Raw genomic sequence first — 27,959 nt, 5'->3', positions numbered from 1 at the left:
GAGCCTGGAGGCTGCTTTGGATTCTATCTCCCTCTCTCTGACCCTCCCCCGTTCATGCTCTATCTCTCTCTGTCTCAAAAATAAGTCATACAGAGAAAGACAGATACCATATGTTTTCACTCTTATGTGGATCCTGAGAAACTTAACAGAAGACCATGGGGGAGGGGAAGGAAAAAAAAAGTTAGAGAGGGAGGGAGCCAAACCATAAGAGACTCTTAAAAACTGAACAGGGGCACCTGGGTGGCTCAGTCAACTGAGCGTGTGACTTTAGCTCAGGTCATGATCTCACAGTTCGTGGGTTCAAGCCCCGCATCAGGCTCTCTGCTGACAGCTCAGAGCCTGGAGCCTGCTTCGGATTCTGTGTCTCCCTCTCTCTCTACCCCTCCCCCACTCATGCTCTGTCTCTAAAAAATGAATAAACCCTAAAAAAAATTTTTTTTAATTAAAAAAAAATGAGAATAAACTGAGGGTTGATGGGGGGTGGGAGGGAGGGGTGGGTGGGTGATGGGTATTGAGGAGGGCACCTGTTGGGATGAGCACTGGGTGTTGTATGGAAACCAATTTGACAATAAATTTCATATTAAAAAAATAAAAAATAAAAAAAAATTAAAATTAGATTAAAATAAATTTAATTTAATTTAAAAAACAATAAAAACTTACTACAAAGCTACAAAGTAATCAAGACAGTATGGTACTGGCATAAGGATAGACATATTTAACAATGGAACTGGTCGAAGGATAGACATACAGATTAATGGGGTACAGTTGAGAGTCCAAAACTAAACCCTTACATTTAAAATCAATTGATTTCCACTAACATGCCAAGACCATGCAATTCAATGGGGGAAAATAATAGTCTTTAACAACGGTGCTGGGACAAGTGTACACCTGCATGCAAACGAATGAAATGGGATCCCTTATTCATACCATACAAAAATATTAATGGAAAATGGATAACAGACCTCAATGTAAGAGCTAAAACTATAAAACCCTTAGGAGAAAACACTGGAGTAAAAATCCTTGTGAACCCATGTTAGGCAATAGTTTCTTAAAAATGACACCAAAAGCACAGCAGCAAAAGAAAAAAATTAATAAATTGGACATTATCAAAATTAAAACCTTTTAAAAATATTTATTTTGAGAGGGAGAGAGCATGAACAGGGGAGGGGTAGAGAAAGAGAGGGAGAGAGAATCCAAAGTAGGCTCTGCGCTGACAGCAGAAGGCCTGAAGCAGGGCTTGATCCCATGAACCAAGATCATGACCTGAGCCAAAATCAAGAGTTGGATGCTTTACCAGCTGAGCCACCCAGGTGCCCCCAAATTAAAACTTTTATGCTACAAAGGACACCATTAAGAAAGTGAAATAACTCACAGAATTGGGGTCACAGATATATAAGGGACTCTTATCCAGATTATATAAATAACTCTTACTACTCAACAATAAAAAGATAGATAGCTTGGGTGGCCTGGGTGGCTCAGTCAGTTGGGCATCAGACTTTGGCTCAGGTCATGATCTCATGGCTTGTGGGTTCAAGCCCCATATCGGGCTCTGTGCTGACAGCTCAGAGCATGGAGCCTGCTTTGAATTCTGTGTTTCCATCTCTCTTTGCCCCCTACCCTACGCATGCTCTGTCTCTCTCTCTCTCTCTCAAAAATAAATATTTAAAAAATTTAAAAAATATTAATAGCTCAATTAAAAAATAGGCAAAGAATATGCACAGACATTTCCCCAAAACAGATATACAATTAGCCAGTAAGCACATAAAAAGATGCTTAACATCATCAGTCTTTAGGGAAATACAAATAAAAATCACAATTGAGGGGCACCTGGGTGGCTCAGTCGGATAAGCATCCGATTTTGGCTCAGGTCATGATCTCATAGCTTGTGAGTTCAAGCAATGTGTCAGGCTCTGTGCTGACAGCTCAGAGCCTGGAGGCTGCTTCAGATTCTGTGTCTCCTTCTCTCTCTGCCCCTCCCCGGTTTGTGCTCTGTCTCTGTCTCAAAAATAAATAAAGATTAAAAAAAATTTCTTTAATCACAATTGAAATGCCACTTCATTGGGATGGATTTAATAAAAAAGACAGATAATAACAAGTATTGGAGAAAATGTGGGAAAAATTGGAACCCTTGTATGTGGGAATGTAAAATGATGCAGTCATTTTGGAAAACAGTCTGGCAGTTCCTCAAAATGTTAAACATAGAGTTAGCATAGGACTCAGAAATTCCATTCCTAGGTATATAAGAGAACTGAAAACAAATGTCCACACAAAAACATGTACACAGTTGTTCATAGCAGCATTATTCATAATTGCCCAAAGTGGAAACAACTCAAACATCCATTCACTGATGGATCAATAAACAAAATATAGAATCCGTGCAATGGAATATTCTTTCACCACAAAAACAATAAAATACTGATTGCAACATGGATGGACCTTTAAATAGTATGGTAAGTGAAAAAGAAAATAATAAAAAAAATTATATGATTCGATTTACATGCAATGTCCAGAAAAGTCCAAACTATAGAGACAGAAAGTACACTAATGGTTTTTGGAGGCTGGAGGAGAGGAAGATTAGAGGGAAATGGGAGTGATTAGTTATATATACGTTATATCTATATGGGGCTTTTTGGTGACTCTAAAATTGATTTTGGTGATGACTGCACAATTCTGTGAATATATTAAAACTCACTGTATACTTTACATGGGTGAAGTGTATGGTATGTGAATTATATCTTAATAAAACTGTTGCTTAAAATAAAAGCAGTAATGAGTAAAACTGCTGGCACCATGTCATGGATGAAGGTGGGGCACCAAACTATACTACTGGCCATTATATTCTTTACCACAATGCACTTGGGGCAAAATAAATACCATCTCACTTAAGGATGCTCTTTGGTTTGGTTTCGTTGTCAAAGGATCCTTTATTAAAGTATTTTCTTTTGCAGTGCTTAACTAGCTGGGCATTCCACTGCACTACTATTGATGTCATCTATGATGTCATGAGGGTGGCGGCCATCAACATTGCAGCCCACAGACTGGGCAGTGGCCAGAATCTCTTTAATGATTCCCGAGAGTTCCCTGGCTAACAATCGGATCAGTGCCGCATCTGTCGGGCAATGTTGACAGTCTCATCAAAAGTGATATTTCCACTGTTCTTAATGTTTTTCTGCTTCCTTCTGCCTGTTGGTGGTTCCTTGACGGCTTTGATAATCACGGCAGAGGCAGAAGGTACCACTTCAATCTGGGCCTGTTCTGAGTGGTCAGTTTCACCGTAATCCTCAGACCCTTCCAATCACCGGTTGGCGATGTCATCACCAACCTTTTTTGGAGACAGACCCAGTGGGCTGACTTTCGGGGCCAGGGAAGACTTGGCACCGACTTTGTCACTGGTGCACCTCAGGTATATGACTTTGGTCTCTTTGGGGTAGAACTTAGGCAGCATGGTGGAGGCGGTTGGTGTCGAATGAACCCGGATTCGGGACCACCGAAGACTGTTGCACCGTCGCCTCCTCCAAGCCGAAAGCCAAAAAAAGTTCACTTAAGGATGCTTTTGATGATGGGGCGCCTGCATGGCTCAGTTGGTTGGACCACTAACTTGATTTTAGCTCAGGTCATCCATGATCTCACAGTTGGTGGGCTCCAGCCCCATGTTGGGCTTTGCTATTGACAGCACAGGGAACCTACTTGGAATTCTCTCTCTCCTTTCTCTGTCCCTCCCCCCATTCGCACTCACGTTTTCTCTCTCTCTTTCAAAATATCAATAAATATACGTTAAAATATTAAAAAAAAAGAATTCTCTTGATGAAGCAGAAGACATTATAGTTTTTGTTCATTAAAATGTTTATGTTAACATGCATTGGGTTTATTATTATTTTTATTTACTTATAGGAGAACACGAGTGCATTTGCACGTGTGTGGGGGCAGGGGTGCAGCAGAGGGAGAGAATCTTAAGCATACTCCAAGCCCAGTGCGGAGCCCCATGCGGGATTCAATCTCCTCAATCTCACTACGGTGAGATCATGACCTGAGCCGAAATCAAGAGTCAGTCGTTTAACCCACTGAGCCATCCAGGTGCCCCTATTATTGTTATTTTTAAATAAATGAAAAAAATTTTAAAGGCTATAGAAATCATAAAAACCTGTAATGCTACATAACATACTGCATCCTTCTGAACTGACTACAGTTTGCTTGTGTAGTTTGTAGAAGTTAAAAACTCTTATCCTGTATTGGCAACAGTCAAAAATCCTCTTCTGCTTTTCTCAAGAGGGTAAAATATACACAAAAATATTTGGGTGGCAGTGTTAGGAACGTAATTTATCTTATTCTTAAAAATAAAGTTCTTTCTAAAATATACTGCTTAAGGTCTTAATTTTCAAAATCTGTTTCACTGTATCTTGAATTGTATAATATGTTGCAAGATGGCCTAAAATGCTAGTTCTAGATGTCACAGTTAATCCAAGTTTTTAAATTATTCTTCCAAATTATCTAGGTCATAAACCTTTTCATTCAAATATTTATTGTACTCATTTTTATATCACAAAGGCCCAGATATTACCAGCTAATAAAATACAATATTTGAATAAATGTTCCCATGAAATCATTTGCTGTAATCTTGCTACAACACAAAAGATATTTGCTAACTGGCTCCAAGGGAGAGTAAAAAATTAGTTGAATAATTTATTTCAAATATAAGAGCTGTTCAGTATTAAAGTACTTTTAAAATTAAATTTTAGTTTACTCCATTATTCAGAAACACATTAGTAGTAAATGGTTCCATTTCAGGGAATTTCTTGGCTCTTTCTCTCCCTGGGTAGTCACTGAAAAGACTTTTAGGAAAATGAAAGTTTTCAGAAAAAAAGTTTAAAAAATAATGAATATTGCCAAACAGTCGCTTCTGTGTTCCAGTACCCATATATAAACTAAATAAAACAAAACCAAGAGGTTTAAAATTGAAAACTTTCCAAAGACTTCTTTCCATTTTCATTTCCCAAGCTTGAGTTCCAAGTTCTTATCCAATCTCCTTCAAGTTTTGGCTCTCTCAGCATTCTGTTGGGTACAGCATCTAATAAAATTCCAGGCCACAGTCACTGAATAAATGAGCAAAGCTAAACAAATGGCATTCCTTATCAAATAAACACTAACATGATTGAGCATACAGCATTTCAGTCAACATCTGCTCTATAATCATATTTCCTATGTTATAAATGTAGAGTGAATGAACAATTCCTTTTTATGGATTTACTGCCTCATGCTGCCTCTCCACTATTTTTCAATTTTAGTTAGAGGAACCTCAACAAGAAAGTATATACTAAATGCAGGGAAACCTTGATTATCTATAAGCTGTCAGGCATGAATTATCCAAGTTGTCTACCTCGTTAAAGTCTTATGACCTTATAAATAAACCATTTTTAATTTAATTTGATGGGTAGGAATCTAAACACAATACTCACTGCTTATTTTCATAAATAGAATATGTGGATGATCAGAAATTAATCATTTTTTTATGAATTTGGGTCATTATTATGAACATCAATTACCATATTATGTTATAACACACCAATGCCCTCAAGGTCTATTTAAGCAATATAGAGCTATTAGTCCCACACTGCTGTGAGTCCTTGCCCTGTTTTTTGGTTTTGCTGTCTCCTTCCTTACAGTCAGCTGTCCCTCCCACCTATCTTCTATGAGCCTTTCTAACATTTCTAAATTGCCTCTCCATAGCTGTTGGCTGGAAAATCTGATAATCATGATTTAAGCAAAATGATGGTAAATAAATTATGAGTGAGGATTTGAGGAGCTTACCCTATAAAGTGCATGAGCTTAAGTGCATGGATTTTGTGACACATACTTTATCTGCACAAAGCCTTTTTTCTTCATCCTAGTTCTTTGGTGAAGTCACTGGACCACTGAATTCCAGCTGTATGATACCATATTTGATAAAACCTCCCTTTTACCATTGGAACAATTTACGATCTGGCACAAAGTCCTTAGGCAGTTAAAATAAGGTTTGATTAAGATAAATCTACTCCTTCTGCAACTGAAGATAAAAAAAAAAGTATAGTCTTTCTAAACCTGAACACTTAGGATACCTAAGAGATAAATTGCATTGTGATTTAACGCTTTGGAAGCATGACTAAGAAATCTGAAATTTCATATAAAACTAAGGATATAAATGAGAGAACAAATTCAATTCAATCAGCAAATGTTTATTCAGCATCTAGCATATTCATGGCATTATACTGGACACTACAGGGATATAAAATGAGTAATACACAGTCAGTCCATGCTTTAAGAACTTAATATCTAGTAGGCAAGATTAGATACAAATGACTAAGATAAAAGGCAAAGAAAGGTAAGGGATGTAAGAAATACATAAACAAGATATAATGGGAGTTCAAAGAAAGAAAGAGATTTAGTTTTGGGAGAAGGATCAGAAAGTAACAAAGAGTTCCATGGAATAAATGGCATTCATGATGAACCTTACAGGTTGGATGGGTTTTTAAGAGAACAGGAGGAAGAGGCAACAGTAGTCGGCATCTCAAGCTGAGGAAAATGCAGTCATTCATTCCACAAATATTTACTGAGCGTTTCTTATGTGTCACTACTGTAGTTAGTGGGGATAGATACAACAGTGAACACAACAAAAATTCCTGCCTTTATGGAGCTGATATTAAGGTGGTGAGGGTGATGAGATCGTGGGAGAGGAGAATGAGAATAACCAAAAATAGTAACTAATAACAGCAGTAACAGTTAACACATTAGAGCACTTGTAGTGGGCACTGTTTAAGTGCTTTACATATAAAATCTTTTCATCCTTGGGGCACCTGGGTAACTCCATCGGTTGAGCTTCTGACTTCATCTCAGGTCATGATTTCATGGTTTGTGCATTTGAGTCCTGCATCAGGCTCTGTGCTGACAGCTCAGAGCCTGCAGCCTGCTTAGTTAAGATTCTGTGTCTCCCTCTCTCTCTGCACCCCGCCCCCCCTCCCCGCTCCTGCTCTATCAAAAATGAGTGAAAGTTTAAAAAAAATTAAAATCTTTTATCCTCAAAACATCTCTATGATGTAGATTACTATTACCCCCCCCCCCATTTTCAGATAGAAAACTAAGACACAGAGGTGAAATAAACTGCCCAAAAGCACACAATGAGAAATGGAATCACAATTCAAACCTGGGGTGTCCATGCTGTAGACTGTGATCTTACCCATTATCATATACCATATAAACATGATCTATAACATGTTAAGCACTATATTCAAGGAGCAGTAAGCCAATTTACTTGGAATATATAAGGGAATAGTAAAGGACAGAGCTGATGAAATAGGTCATGCTTATACTATGGAAGGTCTTGAATATAAGACAGAAGAGTCTGTCTGCTGAATTAAATGCAATTGGAAGTCACTGAAGATGATCATATGATCATCCTCACTTTATAGAGGATGAACTGGAGTGAGGAGAAAGGCTAGGAGAGGAGATCAGATTTACCACTGAATATTTTTATTAAGATTATTGACATAGCCCTGGTGAAAAGTAATCAAGGAAAATAACATAATGTAACCTAACAGGTAACATGACATAATAATTTATGACATAACAATTTATGGGAGTTCCAAGAAACTAGAGACAAAATGTGTGCGCACACATGTGCACACACACACACTATTGAAAACCACGTTCTCTTCCAGTTCAGGCCAAAACCTTGGAGGCATTTTTGACTCCTCTTTTTCCTCTCATATCCCATATCCAATCAAAAGCAAATCCAGAATCCAACAATTTTTCACCACTTTCACTACCACTACCCTCATCCAAGCCATCATCAACTCTCACCTGGCTTAATGCAATATCTCTTTACTTAGTCCCTGTTTCTACCCTTGCCCTACTACAGTCTAGTCTCAAGCCAATAGCCAGAGCTTTCCTAATAAAAAAGTCAAATCAGGTTGCTCCTTTTCTCAAAACTATCCAATGGCTACCCATTTCACTCATGGTAAAAAGCCAAAGTCCTGGGGCACCTGGGTGGCTCAGTTGGTTAAGCATCTGACTTCGGCTCAGGTCATGATCTCACAGTTTGTGAGTTCGAGCCCTACATTGGGCTCTGTGCTGACAGTTCAGAGCCTGGAGCCTGCTTCAGATTCTGTGTCTCATTCTCTCTCTGCTCCTTGCCCGCTTGTGCTCTGTCTCTCTGTCTCTCAAAAATAAACAAAAATATAAAAAACAAACAAAAAAAACCCCAAAGTCCTTACAATGGCCTACAAAGCCCTACATGGTCTGGCCTCTCCACTTACCTCTTTGACCATACCTCCTACTACTCTTTGTTTTATTCACTCAGCTTCATCACACTGCCACTTTGCTATTTCTGGAACACATGTTCTCTTCCATCTCAAGGCCTTCCACTTGCTGGGCCTTCTGCCTGGAATGCTCCACTTTTGCCCTCCCATATCTGTCTGGCCCTTTCCTGACCTCCTTCAAATCTCTGCTTAAATGTCAATTAGCTCTCTTGGAGTATACCATTTCAAATTGTGCACATATACACATTCTGTCCCAATCTTCCCTATCCAACTTCCCTAATTTTTCCCTATAAAACTTTCATTATGTGACATTCTATTTTACTTATCCGCTTGTGTGTCTTCCTCCATTAGAATATCAGCTAAAAGATGGCCAAGATTTTTGTCTGGTGTGTTCACTGCCATATTCTTAGTGCTTTGAATGGTGCCTGGCATGTGACAGTTCTCAATAAGTATTGAATAAATGAATGAACAAATGAATAAATTAATGAATTCAGGAAAAACTAAGTGAAAGAAACATGGACACTGCAAAATTAGAATTTATATAACAGGGCAAGGCCACTGATGTGATAGATTGAGCAAGGAAGGAAAAATGATCAAAATGTCTCCATGGTGTCCAGACTCCAGGGATAGCAGTAGCATTATCAGAGATAAAATACAGGAAACTGATTGGAGAGGGAAAATTAATTCATTGTTAGACATGATGACATATGATATGGGAGCATTAATGAAAGATCAAGCAATGCAAGTCTAGAGCTTAAGAAAGAGGTCAAAACTGAAGATATAGAGATAATAGTGTTGAAGCAGATAGAATTGAACTTTGGGAAAGGTTACATTTAGGAAGTTCAATGAAAAAAACAATCAGGGAACTAGAAAGAGAGCCAAAATAATGTCATATCATCAAGATAAGAGAGAAGAGACTTAGAAGAAAGTGATAGTAAATCAGTATTAAATATTGCAAGAAAAGTCAAGAGGGTTGATTTGGTAATTAGGAAGCCATTGGTGACCTTTGAGAAGAGGTGTTTCATTGAAGTGGCAAGGGTAGAAGCCAAATTCTAAGGCATTTAAAAATGAAAGGTACAATTCTTTTAGTAGGCTTAATAGCATAAAAATGTTCATAGTCTTTTGCCTAATAACCCCACTCTTTGGAATTTATCTCAAAAAACGGTTCAACAAAAGAATGACAGCAAACAAATACATGAGCACAGGAAGACATACATTTCATTGTTGTCAGTCATAATAAAAAATTATAAACTATTAGAAATATCCAACTATAGGAAAATAGTCTAGTAATTGATGATATGCTAAAATAATAAAATACTTGTTAAATATAAAGAATATGAAGAAACAGGAAATGTTTGATATGTTAGGTAGAAAAATCAAAATGTAAATTTAAAACATATACCATTTATTTATTTGACATTCAATTATGGAGCACTCCCTAATATTACAGGCACATACTACATTATACAGTGGCAGATAAAACAGGCCTTTTATCCTCATAAGACTTAATAGTCTGATCAAAACTGTGAAAAAATATATACATACATGCAAACAGAGAAAAGTATACCCTCAAATGACAAAAGTTGTAATGTTACGAAGGTAGGATTACTCTCCAATGTATTTCCCAACAATATTTTTTCAAGAAAAACATATTTCAAGAAAAATAGCAATCTCCAATAAATAAAGAGGAAAGTAAATATTTATAGCAATGAAAGGAAGAAGAGAGTTGAGAGGGTGGCTTTAGGAGAAGCAGGTTTTGAGGAAATGTTTTTTTAGAAAAGGAAACTTGAGCATGTGCCAAGACAAAGGAGATAGGAGAGAAGCAGAGATTGAAAATCCACACATCTTTCTTACTGCTGTTGCTAATTTAACATATCCATTCCGAGAGCTCTTCAAATTCCTTGGAGAATAGAGGTTGAATAGCCTAGAATACCCATCCTAGACCTGACATTTAAATGTGTCTCTTGTGAACGCTAATAAAGATCCCATCCTCCACCAAAAAAAAAAAAAGCTTGATTCAATAATAAATTTCGTAGTAAAACTACTAAACATAGAGAAAATAGTTACTGAACATTATTAGCTCCCATGAATTGCCTCAGACTATAGAATGTATTCAACCTTACTTCACAAACTGACTCTAAATGATTTTTTTAATAGATTAAAAATTTGCTGGGTGTCAGGTGTATTTTTATTACCATTTAAAAGGAAGATAACTTAAGGAAAGTGTGGTATAGCACATCTAATGCACCGAGACTTCTCAGTTCCTTAACCTCTTCATCTCCAATGACTTTCTCTTCCATTCCATGTCAGCCACCCACACCCCACACACACCTTGGAAATTATCATCACCCTTTACCACTCCAAAATCACTAATTCAAACATGACACTCTCTGACCACAACCTTCAAGGTTGCACCCCAATGTTTATAGCAGCACTATCAACAATAGCCAAAGTATGGAAAGAGCCCAAATGTCCATCGATGGATGAATGGATAAAGAAGATGTGGTATATATATACAATGGAGTATTACTCGGCAATCAAAAAGAATGAAATCTTGCCATTTGCAACTACGTGGATGGAACTGGAGGGTATTATGCTAAGTGAGATTAGTCAGAGAAAGACAAAAATCATATGACTTCACTCATGTGAGGACTTTAAGAGACAAAACAGATGAACGTAAGGGAAGGGAAACAAAAATAACATAAAAACAGGGAAGGGGGAAAAAACAGAAGAGACTCATAAATATGGAGAACAAACTGAGGGTTGCTGGAGGGGTTGTGGGTGGGGGGATGGGCTAAATGGGTAAGGGGCATTAAGGAATCTACTCCTGAAATCATTGTTGCACTATATGCTAACTAATTTGGATGTAAATTTTTAAAAAATAAAAAAATTTAAAAAAAGACTAGTCATTAAGGGCATCTGGGTGGCTCAGTCGTTGAGGGTCCAACTTCAGCTCAGGTCATGATCTCACGGTTCGTGAGTTGAAACCCTGCATTGGGCTCTCTGCTGTCATCGCGGAGTCTGCTTCAGACTCTGCTTCAGATCCTCTGTCCCCCTTTCTCTGCCCCTGTCCCACTTGTGCTCTCTCTCAAAAATAAATAAAACACTTAAAAAAAGGGCAAGTGATTAATGAATGACCTAGCAATTCTTATTGCTTCCCAATCAACCATAAAGAACTCTGATGGCTGTCAAAAAACTGTCACCTCCTAAAATACAATTTAAGAGCATGTGTTTCTTGCAAGCCCTGAGACTATTCAAAGCTACAGATTGGGGCGGGTGAGTACAGAAATGTGGAGTTAGTCCCAACTTATTAAAATGTTTTTCAAATTTCAAGACAGTCTTTACTTTTAAAATGTTTTTCAATGGAGGGTCGCCTGGGTGCCTCAATCGGTTAAGCATCTGACTTCGGCTCAGGTCATGATCTTGTGGTCTGTGGGTTTGAACCCCACATCGGGCTCTGTGCTGACAGCTCAGCCTGGAGCCTGCTTCAGATTCTGTGTCTCCCTCTGTCTGTCTCTCCCTCAAAAATAAATAAACATTAAAAAATTTTTTCTAATGTTTTTCAATGGAAGAAACACCTTGGAAACATTATTAAATATATTACCTGTACAAATTTTGTGGTCAATAGAATGATCCTGAATGTATCAGCCCTTCAGAAAAAAGGGTGGAAAAAAGAAAATTGGTGCTGACATATCCATCCCTAGGGTTCTTACCTCAGCCATGCATTAGAAATCACCTAGGGAATTTTTAAAAACACATATTCCTTTTCCCACTCCACCCCCAGGCCTATTCATACTCTTGGGGTTCAGGCCCAGGAATCTGCATCTTTAAAACTCCTCAGATTTTTCTGATGTACTATCAGGTTTGAAAACCAAAGTTAAATCATTTAGACTGTTCACTACTCACAACCCCACAAAAATTTCTCTATTACAGGATACCAAAAGAAATTATTGATTTGTTGCTAAAAATAGATTTCTTGAGGCTAACAGTAAAGTAAATACAATTTACTATACAGTAGGGGCACCTGGTGCTCAGTCAGTTGAGCGTCTGAGTTCAGCTCAGGTCATGATCTCACGGCTTGTGAGTTTGAGTGCCACATTGGGCTCTGTGCTGACAGCTGGGAGCCTGGAGCCTGTTTGGGATTCTGTGTCTCCCTCTCTCCGTGCCCCTCTTCTGCTCACACTCTGTCTCTCTGTCTCTTTCAAATAAATAAATAAACATTAAAAAAAATCTTTAGTTTACTATACAATAGAACTGTATTTTAAGAGCTTTATGCACACTTTATAATGTAGCAGTGTCCTTTGCATGGTTGAATATGCTACATTTATGTCCATTTTATAGTGTTAAGGAACCAGGCTGGATCGCTGGCAGAAAAACCAAGTGGCACTCAGCGATCTTGTTGGATCAGAGTTTTATTTTGCACCAGCAGCCTCAGAGGAGATCCTTCTCCAGAGATCTGAGCCCCAAACACAAGCACGTGGGACAATTTACCGTCTGCTACTTCCGCATTCTGTATTAGTAGTAATTTGGCGTGCATGGCAAGCAGGGCAGGAAGAAGAACCCGGAAGGAGTCTCTGAACTAGGAACTAGAGTTTATGTTAATCCCTTAGGCCATCTTATGGTGCATAACTTTACTTATTTTCCCAACAGTAAGACTTGGAGCATAATTTTTAAATTCGTTAAATGATTAGAAATTTATAGTTCCTATATGTTTGCTGTTATGCCACACTGTCAGTTAATATCTATGATTTATTTGATGCTGAGTCTTTGGTCAGGAACACAACCCCCCAATTATAATATTGTTACTGTGGGAAAATATGATCCATTTCATGACACCATTTGCAGGAACACCACAGTGGTGTAGCTCACTTTTCACAAAAGGTATGTTCCTGAAAAGTAGTACAAACTGAATTTCTTTTTTTTTTTTTTTTGTTTATTTTATTTGGGAGAGAGACTGCACAAGGAGGGGCAAAGAGGCAGGGAGGAGGACAGAGAAATTCCCAAGCAGGCTCCGCTATGTCAGCACAGAGCCCAAGAGGGGCTCGATCTCCACCCCCCCTCCACCACCACCACCACCACCACCACCGACGATCACGAAACACAATGAGATCTTAAGAGTCAGGCACTTAACCCACTGAGCCACCCAGACATCCTGGTACAAACTGAATTTCTATCAGTCAAGTCATTTAAATTCTACCATGGACTCGCTTAACCTAAAAGGAATCCTTTAGTAAACAAAGGAATACTTAGAGAAAAATAAAGCTCATTCTTATTTTATTTGCTCTGAAAATTTCGATTTAATACATGGAATATATATTAAAACAGGGCACAATAGTATTTAAGTAGAATTTAGTCTAGGTTACAGTGCAAATGGTATTTTTCTTAAATATCAACCTGTAGATCATATACTTTAGAGCCCAAAAAAGTAATCACTGAATCTCCAGTGCAAGGTGGTTATCTTTCGTAGTGCTGTGCATTAATCTGGCAAAGAATGTGGATGGCAAGTCTGTTTCTTTGTACTGTAAGATTTAAAAGGACCAGAGTACAGACAAATGCTCACAAAATATTCCTGTGAGTGAGTGAAAAAGGCGGGTATGAGGATCCTCCTTTTTCAAAAAGAAACAAGCACGGGTCGATTTGTGCAGCTGGAATGGTGAGGACTTCTGAAATGCAGCTAGGTAAACTAAATACTAGAACCAACAGAATAACCAAGAGTCATTGTCTCTAAAGAATGCTGCTCCAATTAACCATTTCCTAGGGCACAAGACGAAGAGATTAAGTCAGAAAAGGGTGCAAAAGTACTTTGTAAGCTTTTAAGTACTATGCAAATAGAGGAAGCAAAGTTCTCATTTGATAGTGGGGGGGTGGGGGTGGGGGTAGAGGTGTTGGGGATTTGACAAAGTATGAAAAAAATCTAGAAACCATAGGTAGGAAATGGGAGGGCAGCACTAGGGGTCTAACTTGAGTTCTGTGGTCATGAATTGAAAGTAAGAGCAGGCAGTGTGGTCATGTTTTTTTTTTTTTTTTCTCCAGCTTCTTTCAATGCATAGGTACAAGAACCAAGCAGGCAGAAAATTACCATAATTGTAGTTTTGTCAAGTAAATAAAAATAAGTAAGAGGAACGGGGCCTGGGTGGCTTAGTCAGTTAAGCTGGGGTCATGATCTCAAGGTTCCTGGGTTCAAGCCCCATGCTGGGCTCTGCGATGTCAGTGCAAAGCCTGCTTGGGATTCTCTCTTGCTCTCTCTCTCTGCCCCTCCCCTGCTCACACTCTCTCTTGCTCTCTCTCTCTCAAAAATAAATATGTTAATTAAAAACTTTAAAAAAAATAACTGATAAGAGGGGCACCTGGGTGGCTCAATCAGTTGAGAGTCCTACTTCAACTCAGGTCATGATCTTGCGGTTCAGGAGTTTCAGCCCCTTGTCAGGCTCTGTGCTGACAGCATGGAGCCTGCTTTGGATTCTGTGACTCCCTCGTTCTCTGCCCCTCCCCCACTCATGCTCTGTCGCACACGTTCTCTCTCTCTCTCTCTCTCTCTCTCTCTCTCTCTCTCTCTCTCCCCCTCTCTCAAAAATAAATAAGCATTAAAAAATAATAATAGGGGCACCTGGGTGGCTCAGTTGGTTTGTTGGAGAAGTGGATAAAGTACACCAAAGATGGCTGATTGGACTAAAACAAACTCTGGCCTCTAGCTTAGAGACCCCTCCTCCGGTCTCTTCTTCCTTCGTTTGCTGTGCCCGCGAAAAACCCCACAGATTTAGAGGCTGTCGGCTATAAATTACCCTCCCCACTTGCATTCCGGGCTCAGACATTTGGAGAAACAGTCTCCTCTGAGCTCGCCAGTGTAAAATAAATCTCCAATCCACCAAGATCTCCGTGTGCTGCTTGGTTTTTCCGCCAGCGTTCCAGCCTGGTTCCGGAATAGGTTAAGCGTCTGACTTCAGCCAGGTCATGATCTCATGGCTGGAGCCTGCATTGGGCTCTGTGCTGACAGCTCAGAGCCTGGAGCCTGCTTCAGATTCTGTATCTCCGTCTCTCTCTGCCCCTCCCCAACTCACACTCCGTCTCTCTCAAATAATGAATAAACATTAAAAATAATAAGAAACAAAAAAAAATAAGTGAGAAGAGGCAAGGGGGGTTAAGTGTATACGTATGCTAGGGGCCTGAATTAGAGTGGTGGTGGTAGAAACAGAAGGGGATAAGACTGAGATTCACCGAAGATCAGATTGGTAGGATTTAGCTAAGATGCATGAGAGGCTCAAAAAATGCCCCGGCATACGTTTTAACCAGGCAACAGCATGTAAACACTAGCTGCTCACAAAGTCCTGCACAGGTGGGATTTTAGAGGTCACCTGTAGTCCTAGATTTCCTCAAGTAGTGCTGAGCCACTGGAGATGTGCAGATAAGGCATATACCTGGCAAATAGTGGGCTAGGGAAATTAGGACAGGAAGGCAAAGGTAATTTTGCCTGAATTGGCAATAAATTTGATGGTGGGCAAAGTCAGTGGACAATGGAGTTATCACCTAAGTACTAGTGAGGTGGAGAGGGAGATGGACTCCTAGGACAGGATCAATGAAGGCTGGACAAATGGGATAGGGGAGCAACATAATTTAAATCGCAAAATGCAATAATATGTATTCTAATGATGTAAATAATGGTGGAGAACCTTCTTCAGATGGAAGGAATTCAGACACATTGGGAAAATATGTGGTCAAAAATCCTTCAAATTTACCTAGAGGTGATCACTAAAGGTAGATAATATCATGCTAATAAGGAAATGATACAGAATAGAAGACAGACAAAATTGAGAGTCTGAAGACCTGGCTTCTAGTCCAAGTTGAGTAATGTGATCTTCACTTTCATTATCTGTAAAAGAAAGTAATGATACCTCTCCTACATAATCATAAGGTCTGTGCATAGAATGTAAGGTCTGTACACTAGGCAGGGACCTTCACTGTCCTGTTTCCTAGTGTATCTCTGGCACTCAGCCTGGCATATAATAGCAGGAGCTTATGGATATTTAGGTGAATGAGTATAGGAAAGTGCTTTTATATCTGAGAATGTTACACAAATATCAAGTATGGACTTTTCTTCTTAATAATAATTCATGTAAATGATAGCTGATTCTATGTTTATAGTAACATAAAATTTTCTAACATTTTTATATATTTAAGTACTATCTCTTATTTCTTTCTTATAAGATAGTAATGGATTGGCAGTAGCTTAACAAAACAGAGTTTAAGTGGGCCATCTTCATGGAAGCCAGAGACAAAAGGTCAAAGACAGGAATGATGAACTTTTTGAATAGTGAAGCTACTTTCTATTGGTAATACTTAAGTTGGAAGCCTGCTAAAAAAGTCAAGAAAAAGGATTGTGTAGTCACATATGAAATATGTTGAGAAGTTTAAAAGCTTTTTTAGCTGCACCAAAAACATGTCCATGTTGTCTCTAATGATCCCTTTACCTCTTCTACTTGCCCCTCACCCCCAGTAAATACCATGGATTATAATTTCTGTCTTCTCTGGTTCATTAATACTTTATATTTATTGTTATATATCTTATTTTTGTATTTAATTTTAATCATTTTTATCTTTAATATGCTTTCATTTTTATATTTTACTGTATATATTAAGCCTTCAAATTCTTTTTTTAAGTTTGTTTATTTACTTTGAGAGAGAGAGAGAGAGCGAGCGAGTGAGCAAGCACAAGCAGGGTAGGGAGAGAGAGAGGGAGAGAGAATCCCAACACAGAACTGGATGTGGGGCTTGAACTCATGAACCGGGAGATCATGACCTGAGCCAAAACCAAGAGTCTGACACTTAACCCACTGAAGCCACCTAGGTGCCCCAAGCCTTCCAATTCTTTGATGAATTAATAAATGTACGAACTTCATTAAGATTACAATATATTAAGCCTGCCAGTTTCTCGCCTCCTCCTGTCTTTTCCCTCCTTATCTAGCATATTCAATGATCTACCATTATTATCACTTCCTCAATGTCCTTGCCTCTCTCACCCTGTCAGTAAACTACTCTGGCAAATCCTTGATCCTGGATAAATCCAACCATTTACCTGCTCTGAATTTGCATCTGAGCACTGAATATTCCTAGAGAAAATCCCACAATCTTGCTCAGAGGTCGCACTTAAATTCATGATTACAGACATCAGACAAGTACTAAATGCCTGTTTGAAATCCACTGCTTTTCTATATTAACCTCATGTTCCAGGATAATTATTTTATATATATTTTTTTCTGTCCTCAAACCTCTCCCTCCACTCTTCTCTGCCCTCTACCCTTATGATCTTGCCCAAACCTCATTGTAAAGAGTACCATTGGAAGTGGGCACTCCCTTTTCCCACCCCCAAATCTGTCAGCTGATCTCTATCTGAACACATTTTTTTTTCTTTTCTACGTTTCTAGTGGATGAACTTCTCCCTCTCAAAGGTCAAACCTTCCACTTGTACCATGTATCCCATTTCTCTCCCTGCACTGATGTGGGGAACAAAGACAAAAAAGGAAAGGTAGATAAGATGAAATTTCCTTATTACCTGCAGCTTACTGACAAATACTTGAGGCTGGCAGAGTAAAACATTCCTCCAGGAACTCCCCCAACTGTTATATTGTTCATGTTTTGCTAGAGAGAAAAACAACTTCAGCTTTAAAATAGCTAGGCCTCTAGGATCCTGTGAGTCTTCTTTACCAAACTAAAGTCTTTTGGAAACTTCCCTCTTGTCTTTACCTCCCCGCAGCTGTATTTAATCAATTGTTCCTCACAATCCCAGGGCAGCTCTTTCTGCCCACTGGTCTGGTCCCCATGCTTTAATAAAAGCACCTTTTTGCACCAAAGACATCTCAAGAATTCTTTCCTGACTGTTGGCTCAGAACCCCAACATTTCCACATCATGCACCACCTCTTTGGCTTTCGTGCATCGTCAATCTCTCCTTCTCTATAGATTATCCTTAGGCATTTATTTACATTAAAAAATCCAAACTCCTTGTCCCCACCAACCTCTCACTGGCACTAGGCTCTAATCACACTGGCATCCTCTTGTACATGGAACATGCCAAAGTCTTTCCTGTTTTAGGACTTTGCACTTAGAATAGAATCCAAATTCTGCTGCTAACTCTGTCTAGGAAGATATAGATCCTCTTGCCTTTACCACCTCATCTGGCATAACTTTCTACCTAACTCACTATTTCCCAGTCACACTGCTCATTTTTCAGTTCCTTCAACATTCCAAGACCTTCCTTGTTTCACAACCTCCACACAAGTTTTCTCACTATGCAATATGGGACCCCCCCCCAATCCTCTCCTGATTCTATGTCTCAGTATCAATGCTACCTCCTTAGCAAGTCCTCCCGTTATTCTCTCACAGCCCTTTGTAAACATATATCTACATATATATTGGCTATCTCTCATTAGCCTATAACTTACATCAGGGAAGGGACACTATCTGTTTTGTTCGCTTCCATATTTATCTAATACATAATGCCTCATATAAACTAGGAAAAATAATATCTTTGGAAGGAATATATGAATAAATCCATCATTTCTTTTTGATTTTCCAATATCCTAGGAGATAAGCAACGTGTTCTTATCCCATGTTATATAGGTAGAGAGTCACACAGTAAGTAATAGAACTAAAGTCATCTAACTCCAAATTCAATGCTTTTGTTTTATACTACTTGAACAGGAAATGCCCTTTGTTGCATGAACACAAAAACTATAATAAACACATTGAGTTACATTTCCTATAAAGATGTGGTAACCTCAACTCCAGTTCTTAGCTTTGAAGGATTTTGCTGAAATAAGTACTACCTCTTTCCTCACCCTCAAAAAAAAAAAAAAAAAGACTCTACTTCACATACTAAAAGGAGACAAAGGAAATATGTTTGGGTATGCACTTTGCTTATTTCATAGCATGTAATATGATTCTACTGGGAAGTTTGCTATAAGTTAATAAAAGTAAAGAAATGATAGCCCTCCCTTTTTTTAATGTTTTATTTATTTTTGAGAGAGACAGAGTACGAGTGGGGGAGGTGCAGAGGAAGAGAGAGACTCCGAAGCAGGCTCCAGGCTCTGAGCTGTCAGCACAGAGCCCAATGCAGGGCTTGAATTCATGAACTGTGAGATCATGACCTGAGCGAAAGTTGAACGCTCAACTGACTGAGCCACACAGGTGCCCTGTAAACAAGTATTTTTAATAGAAATATGTCCCAAATATTATATGAGACATAATTCTATTTAAAAAGTATTCAAATTTAACTGAGCACTCAGTATTTTATCTTCAATTCTACTTAAATGTGTCATCTCCCTCCTGCACCAAGGCCTTCACCCATGTACTCATGTGAGGAAAGAGCATATCATTTCCCTGAGATGCTCTTTCCTCACCCTCCTGTTGACAGGGCTGTTGCAAGGAATACATAAAGCAAGCTTTATAGTGTATATCATAGTACTTAGTGCAAAGAAAAGTTTGTACTCGTGGAAGCATCAATGTCATTCTCAATGCTCTTGAGTTCTTTATAAGAAATCTAGTAAACAGTAAAATATACATATAACATATAGTATACTTCCCTTACCAAGTACTTTTATGTATGTAATTTCAATTTGGTCTTCACAATAATACTGTGATATAAGCATTAGTAGTATGATTTTATTCATTTACAAATGAAAGAATAACTAAAGAAGTTCTAAGTAAAAGCAGTAATGAAACCCAGGCTTTCCAGCCTCAAAAGCTAAAATTTTGTGGCTATATGGTATTATTTCCTTACTCATGATCAGTCTGCGACATATCTATACCACCATCACCACCACCACCACCAGAATAAGAACAAAGTAATCAACAATAACAACCATAACAGCTAACACTTATTGAATACTTTCTGTGAGTCAGGAACTTTTCTAAATGCTTTTTATGTACAGTTGACCCTTGAACAATGTGGGGTTAAGGGCACCAACCCCTCACACAGTTGAAACCCCACGTGTGACTTCTAACTCCCCCAAAACTTAAATACTAACACCCTACTATTGAGTGGAAGCCTTACTGGTAACATTAGCAATTCATTGACACATATTTTGTATGTTATATGTGTTATATACAGTATTCTTACAGTAAAGTAAGCTAGAGAAAAGAAAATGTTATTTAGAAAATAATAAGGAAAAGTAACTACACTTAAGAGTGTTGTACTGTATTTATTAAAAAAAAGATCCACATGATCCTGAGAAACTTAACAGAAGACCATGGGGGGAGGGGGAAAAAAAAAGAGGTTAGAGAGGGGGGGAGCCAAAACATAAAAGACTCTTAAAAACTGAGAACAAACTGAGGGTTGATGGGGGGTGGGAGGGAGGGGAGGTTGGATGATGGGTATTGAGGAGGGCACCTTTTGGGATGAGCACTGGGTGTTGTACGGAAACCAATTTGACAATAAATTTCATATTAAAAAAAAGATACACATAAAGGCACCTGTGTGGCTCAGTCGCTTAAGCGTCCAACTTCTGGCTCAGGTCATGATCTGGTGGTTTGTGAGTTTGAGCCCCACATCGGGCTCTGTGCGGGCTCTGTGTGGACAGCTCAGAGCCTGGAGCCTGCTTCAGATTCTGTCTCCCTCTCTCTCTGCCCCTCCCCCTGCTTGCACTCTGTCTCTTTCTCTCTCAAAAATAAAAACATAAAAATATTTTTTTTTAAATCTACATAGGGGGCGCCTGGGTGGCTCAGTTGGTTGGGCATCCGACTTCAGCTCAGGTCATGATCTCACTGTCCGTGGGTTTGAGCCCTGAATCGGGCTGTGTTGACAGCTCGGAGCCTGGAGCCTGCTTCGGATTCTGTGTCTCCCTATCTCTCTGACCCTCCCCCACCCAAGCTCTGTCTCTCTCAAAAATAAATAAACATTAAAAAAAACTTTTTTTTTTAAATAAAAAAAAATCTACACAGAAGTGGACCCAGGCAGCTCAAACCCATGTTGTTCAAGGGTCAACTGGATTCTTTTATTCTGATAACCACCTTATGGGGTAGATAGCCTGTTGTTAGGTCCACTTTTCACATAAACTTTGAGTCTCAATTTCCTTAAGTAACTTGTTCAAGGTCCCAAAGCTAGGGTCAGAACAAGGATTCAAAACCATGAAGTTCAGCTCTGAACTCTTGCCCTTACGGTCTAGATGGGGCACACTCACTGAAGTCCTGCACACACCCAAGCCTCTCCTTCTATGAAGATGGCACCAATCGCCCAGAAAGATATCACTTTATGTCAACTTACGGCTAAGATAATGACTTTTTGAGGAACCATACATATTTTCTGCCCTTATTACCTCATAAATAATAATATGAGTCTATTAAAATGATTGGTCTGGCTTGGAAGCAGTAAAACAAACTGGTCCAAGACTTAGCACCAGAATGACATGACAATTATGATAATCATTTATCATTTGCTACTGCAAATTAAAAATTTTAAATGCATAGGCTTATAATATATAGAAAATTATAGATTTCTCAGAAAAAATAGTTTCCTAGCAGTTTTGCAACCTCCAACTTACCAGTTAAAACAGACCAGGACATGGTGATAATGCAAAGGCTAAGCAGTCATGTATCAGAGAAACAACAACAAAATAATACATTACATGAGTCCAAAAATTTATAATAGCTGTTCCCACCCTTACCAGAAGGGCTGGAATTTGAAAAGGAAACTGAACAAAATCTTGTTGCTTCAGATCAGAGACCATGGAGTCAAAATATATGTGAGTTTAAACCCAAGTTCTGCTATTTACTATTATTTCATCTCTCAGAGCTTGCTTACTCCTCTGTAAGATAAGGATAATATCTACTTTGCAGAAAAATTGTGGAGAATACATCAGAATAACTATAAATCTCTTAGTCCAGTGGTTGGCACTTAGCACATGATAGACCCTTAACGATCCAAATCCCTCTAATCCCCCTGCCAGGACTGGGGTTAGTGCAAAATAGTTACAGAATCATGGTGATACTAATTTTGTTCCTTTCAGACCTCAGCAGCAGTGTTCTTCTAGCCTTTGTCTCTGCTGCCAGAAATAAGGGAGCCAGTCTCAGCAATTTAGAAGGGGGAGAAGATGGTTGTGCTGAATCTTAGTGTGCCTTCCAACTGAGGGCCACTCAAGTCAAAGTAACTCCACACCCACACAAACCTGTGCTTTTATCTGAAGAGAGACCCACCAAACTACAACAGATATAATATCTGTTAATATTATTCACTTAATCCATAGGAATCATATAATTGATATGAATATTTTAAGTTAACCATCATTTCTTATACACTTTTTATTAGTAAGTATGCTGAATGCTTTATATATAGTATTTCATTTAATTCTTACAATAGCCTTCTGAGGGAGGTTATTGCTCATTCATTTAACAGCAAAATTATTGATTGCAATTAATTGATTATTCTAAGTACTAACAATATAATAAACAAAAGAGATAAAAATTTTTTCCCTCTTAGTATCCAAAATATATAAAGAACTTATAAAACTCAACACCCACAAACTAAATAATCCAGTTAAAAAATGGGTAGCAGACACGAATAAAAAATGGGCAGAAGACATTTTCCCAAAGAAGACATCCAGATGGCTGAGATGCCTGACTGACTCAGTCAGCAGAGCATACAGTTCTGGATCTTGGGGTTGTGAGTTCAAGCTCCATGTTGGGTGTAGAGATTACTTAAAAATAAAATCTTTTTTAAAAAGAAGACATACAGGGGCGCCTGGGTGGCGCAGTCGGTTAAGCGTCCGACTTCAGCCAGGTCACGATCTCGCAGTCCGTGAGTTCGAGCCCCGCGTCGGGCTCTGGGCTGATGGCTCAGAGCCTGGAGCCTGTTTCCGACTCTGTGTCTCCCTCTCTCTCTGCCCCTCCCCCGTTCATGCTCTGTCTCTCTCTGTCCCAAAAATAAATAAACGTTGAAAAAAAAATTAAAAAAAAAAAAAAAGAAGACATACAGATGGCTAACAGAAGAAAAGATGCTCAACATCACTCATCATCAGGGAAATACAAATCTACAATGACATATCACCTCACACCTGTCAGAATGGCTAAAATTAACAACAACAGGAAGCAACAGATGTTAGCAAAGATGCAGAGAAAGGAAAACCCTCCTAAATTGCTGGTGGGAATGTACACTGGTGCAGCCACTGTGGAAAATAGTATGGAGGTTCCTCAAAAAGTGAAAAATAGAACTACTCTATGATCCAGCAATTGCACTACTAGGTATTTACTCAAAGGATACAAAAATACGAATTTGAAGGGATACATGCCCCCCAATGTTTATAGCAACATTATCAACAATAGCCAAAATATGGAAAGAGCTCGAATGTCTATATGGAATATTACTCAGCCATCAAAAAGAATGAAATCTTACCATTTGCAACAACATGGATAGGGGTAGAGAGTATTATGCTAAGCAAACTAAGTAGGTCAGACAAAGGCAAATACACATGATTTCACGAATCTGTGGATTTTAAGAAATAAAACAAATGAACATGGGGGGGGCAGAGAAAGGAAAACCAAGGAACAAACTCTTAACTATAGAGAACAAACTGATGGTTACTGGAGGGGAAGTGAGGAGGAGGTGGGGGAATGGTTCAAACAGGTGATGGGTATTAAGGAGGGCATGTATTTTGATGAGCAATGGGTATTGTATGTAATTGTTGAATCACCAAATTCTACAGCTGAAACTAATACTGCATTGTATGTTAACTAGCTGGAATTTAAATAAAAACTTGGGGAAAAAAATTTCTGCCCTCATGGTAGAATATGGGGAGATAATCAGAGAGGTATTATCACCTAGTAACAAAGCCAAGATTCAAAAACAGGTCTATGAATAAAATAGAAAGCCCAGAAATGAATCCTCACATACACAGTCATGTAATTTTTGACAAGGGTGACAAAACCTTCAGTGGAGGAAAGGGCAGTCTTTTCATAAACAGTGCTAAGAGAACTGGATATCCATATGCAAAAGAATGAAGTTGGACCCTTATCTTATACCATATACAAAAATTAACTCAAAATGGAGTAAAGGCCTAAATATAAGAGCAAAAACTATAAAGTTTTTAGAAGAAACCACAGGAGAAAAACTTCACAACATTGGATTTGGCAATGATTTCATGGACATGACACTGAAAGCATAAGCAACAAAAGAAACAACTAAGTTGGACTACATTAAAATTAAAAACTTTTGTGTGTCAAGAGCACACTGCCTGGGTGGCTCAGTCAGTTAAGCATCCAACTCTTGATCTCAGCTCTGGTCTTGATCCCAGGGTCATGAGTTCAAGCCCTGCATTGGGCTCCACACAGGGCATAAAGCCTACTAAAAATAAAAATAAAGATAAAAAAAAACCTTGTGTGCATCAAAAAACACTAACAATAAAATGAAAAGGCAAACCAGAGAATGGGAGAAAATATCTGCAAATCACTTATCTGATAAAATTTTAATATCCAGAATACATAAAGCACTCATACAACTCAACAAAAATAACCCAAACAACCCAATTAAAAACGTCCAAAGAACTTGAGGGGTGCCTGGGTGGTTCAGTCAGTTGAGCGTCCGACTTCAGCTCAGGTCATGATCTCATAGTTCATGAGTTTGAGCCCCGTGTCGCGCTCTGTGCTGACAGCTCAGAGCCTGGAGCCTGCATTGGATTCTGTGTCTCCCTCTCTCTCTGCCCCTCCCGCACTTAAATGCTGTCTCTGTCTCTTTCAAAAATAAACAAACATTTTAATAAAATAAAATAAAAATTTAATTTAAAAACATCCAAAGAACTTGAATAGACTTTTCTCAAAGATATACAAATGACCAACAAGTACAAGATAAGATGCTCAGTGTGCCAATAATCATTAAAATATACAAATCAGGGGCGCCTGGGTGGCACAGTCGGTTAAGCGTCCGACTTCAGCCAGGTCACAATCTCGCGGTCTGTGAGTTCGAGCCCCGCGTCAGGCTCTGGGCTGATGGCTCAGAGCCTGGAGCCTGTTTCCGATTCTGTGTTTCCTTCTCTCTCTGCCCCTCTCCCGTTCATGCTCTGTCTCTCTCTGTCCCAAAAAATAAATAAACGTTGAAAAAAAAAATATACAAATCAAAACCACAAGGAAATGCCACTTCACACCTATTAGGATGACTATTACAAAACACACACACACACACACACACACACACACACACACACAAGGATTGGTGAAGATGTGGAGAAATTGGACCCTTCTGTATTGCTGGTAGAAATGTAAAATATTGCAGCAGCTATGGAAAATAGTTTGGTGATCCCTTAAAAACTTAAAAATAGAATTACCACGTGATCCAGCAATTCCACTTTTGGGTATATACCCAAGAGAAATGAAACAAGGGACATGCATAGATATTTATACATCCATGTTTATAGCAACATTATTCTTAATAGCCAAAAGGTGGGAACAATGCAAGTACTCAATGATGGATGAATGGATAAACAAAATTTAATGGAATATTATTCAGCCTTAAAAAGCAATGGATTTTTGATGCAAGGTACATGGATGAACCTTGAAGACAATATGCTAAGTGAAATAAGCAAACACTGTATGATTCCATTAAAATGGTTATCTAATGTAGTCAAACTCATAGAAACAGTAGAGCGGTGACTGCCAGGGGTCAGGGACAGTGGGAAATGGGGTGCTATTGTATAATGGATACAGAGTTTCAATTTGGGTAGATGAAACCATTCTGGAAAGGGATAGTGGTTAATGTCTGTACAACACTGTAAATGTAATTAATGAAACTGAATTATACACCTAAAAATGGTTAAAATGGTGAATTTTATGTTATGTATATTTTACCACATAAAAAAATAACAAAACAGCAGGTCTGTGACTCTTCAGCCTATACTCTTACCTCCTGTTGTAAGTGTCTAGTAGTTGCTGCTTAGATTAGTTCAGAGAAAGCTTGGTTCAGCATATTCAGGTTCAAATGTAAAATTATGGTGAAGACATAAAAAGCACACAGAGTACTTGGCATCATCACAATGCTGTTTGAGAAAACCATTTATGAAGTTATCAAGCCCCAAATGCATTACTGAAAAACAATTTTAAATGAGCCAGGCTGAATAAAAGTCATACTACAAATAGGAAAATAGCTAATTTGACTGTAAATGATTATCAGGAAGTTGTTTTTAAGATGACTCTCTACCAGGGGTGGGATGGGGGTATGGGGGAATGGAGGGAGAGCTCGTGGTAAACCTATTACATGAGTTTTCCTAGTCTAACAGTCAGATTCCAAATACATGAACTTCTCTTGCTTTTAAGTCACAGACCCATCAGATGAAAACGCTGCTGGTTGTTTCTGGTACAACAGGACTATTTCTTTTAGTCTTTTCTCCTTTTGTTTAATTCATCAGCAAAGTGTCAATTTGGGGGAGGACTACAGTATTTCTTAAGAAAGAGAATGTAAATAGAGTTTCCAGTTTGTTTGTTTGTTTGTTTATTTTTGGCTTGTATTTATTTTTGGAAGGAGAGGCAGAGCCTAAAATATTAAGACAATGGAAATGTTTTTTTATGCCAAATCCCATATAATAGCTGTAACCCTCACATAATGGGTGAATGTTGTCTCACATTGGAAATGTGACAGAATTCGGGTACCCATGAGAAGGTTCTCTAGGTATTTACACTTTTGGTGCAATAGTGTACTTTTTCTTTGCCACCATCACCACTAACAAATAACTAAGAATTTCATTTACTTAAGACTGACCAAGATTTTTCCCCTTTGCTTCTTCACGGTCTCTTCAGTACAGCACAATAATAATTAAAACACTACTACTGCTGCTGTTACTCGTATTAGTAGCTAACATTCAGTGAGCGCTTACTACATACTAAGCACTATGCTATAAAGTTCATATGCATCTGCTCTTTGATTTTCATAACAACTTTATAGACTAGATATTTTATTATTTTTATTTTATAGATGAAGAAATTGAGAAGACTAGTAGGAAATTAGTAAATGTCAGAGCTTAGATTCAAATCCTGACTTCAGGATCCCAACTCCATGTATATGGACTACCTCTCCATGATCCTCCACTTAGAATGCAAAATCTTTGTACACACTATGTTCCAACATCTTCAGATTTTTTTTGACTATATTCCTGTGACTTATTTATCCCATAACTGGAAGCCTGTATCTCCTGCTCCTCCTCAACCATTTTGCCCATCTCCCCACTGGCCTCCCCTCTGGTTACCATCAATTTGTTCTCTATGAGTGTTTCTGCTTTTTGCTTGTTTATTCATTTGGGGTTTTTTTTTTAGATTCCACATATAAGTGAAATCACATAATATTTGTCTATCTCTGTCTGACTTATTCACTTAGAATAATACTCTGTAGGTCTATTCATGTTGTCAGAAATGGCAGGATCTCATTCTTTTTTTATGACTAATATTCCATTGTATATATCTATCAATGTATACATACATTTTTCTCTATCCATTCTTCTATCAATGAACACTTGGGTTGCTTCTATATCTTGGCTATTGTAAATAATGCTGCAATCAACATGGGGGGGGTACGTATCTCTTCAAATTAGTCTTCAGATTTTATATCCATGGGTCAGTTACAGAATTCAATCATGTTAATTAAGCAGCCTGAAGCAATATAACTCATGTAACTGATATGAGTCTTTCCCAAGGCAGCTGGCTCACTC

General features: G+C 38.5%; 1 protein-coding gene and 1 pseudogene across 1 annotated transcript in view; both read right to left on the bottom strand.

Moving 5' to 3' along the window:
• The window catches only part of LOC116737888 (ectodysplasin-A-like), a 287,027-nt gene that overhangs the window by 223,052 nt on the left and 36,016 nt on the right, over nucleotides 1-27,959 (bottom strand). The gene's annotated exons all lie outside the window — the stretch shown is intronic.
• LOC115507504 lies at nucleotides 2,952-3,488 on the bottom strand (annotated as a pseudogene).

Source organism: Lynx canadensis, chromosome X (genome assembly GCF_007474595.2).
Source record: "Lynx canadensis isolate LIC74 chromosome X, mLynCan4.pri.v2, whole genome shotgun sequence".
Lineage (NCBI taxonomy): Eukaryota > Metazoa > Chordata > Mammalia > Carnivora > Felidae > Lynx > Lynx canadensis.
Note: the sequence above shows the minus strand (reverse complement) of the source record. Positions and strands in the feature narration are given on the sequence as shown.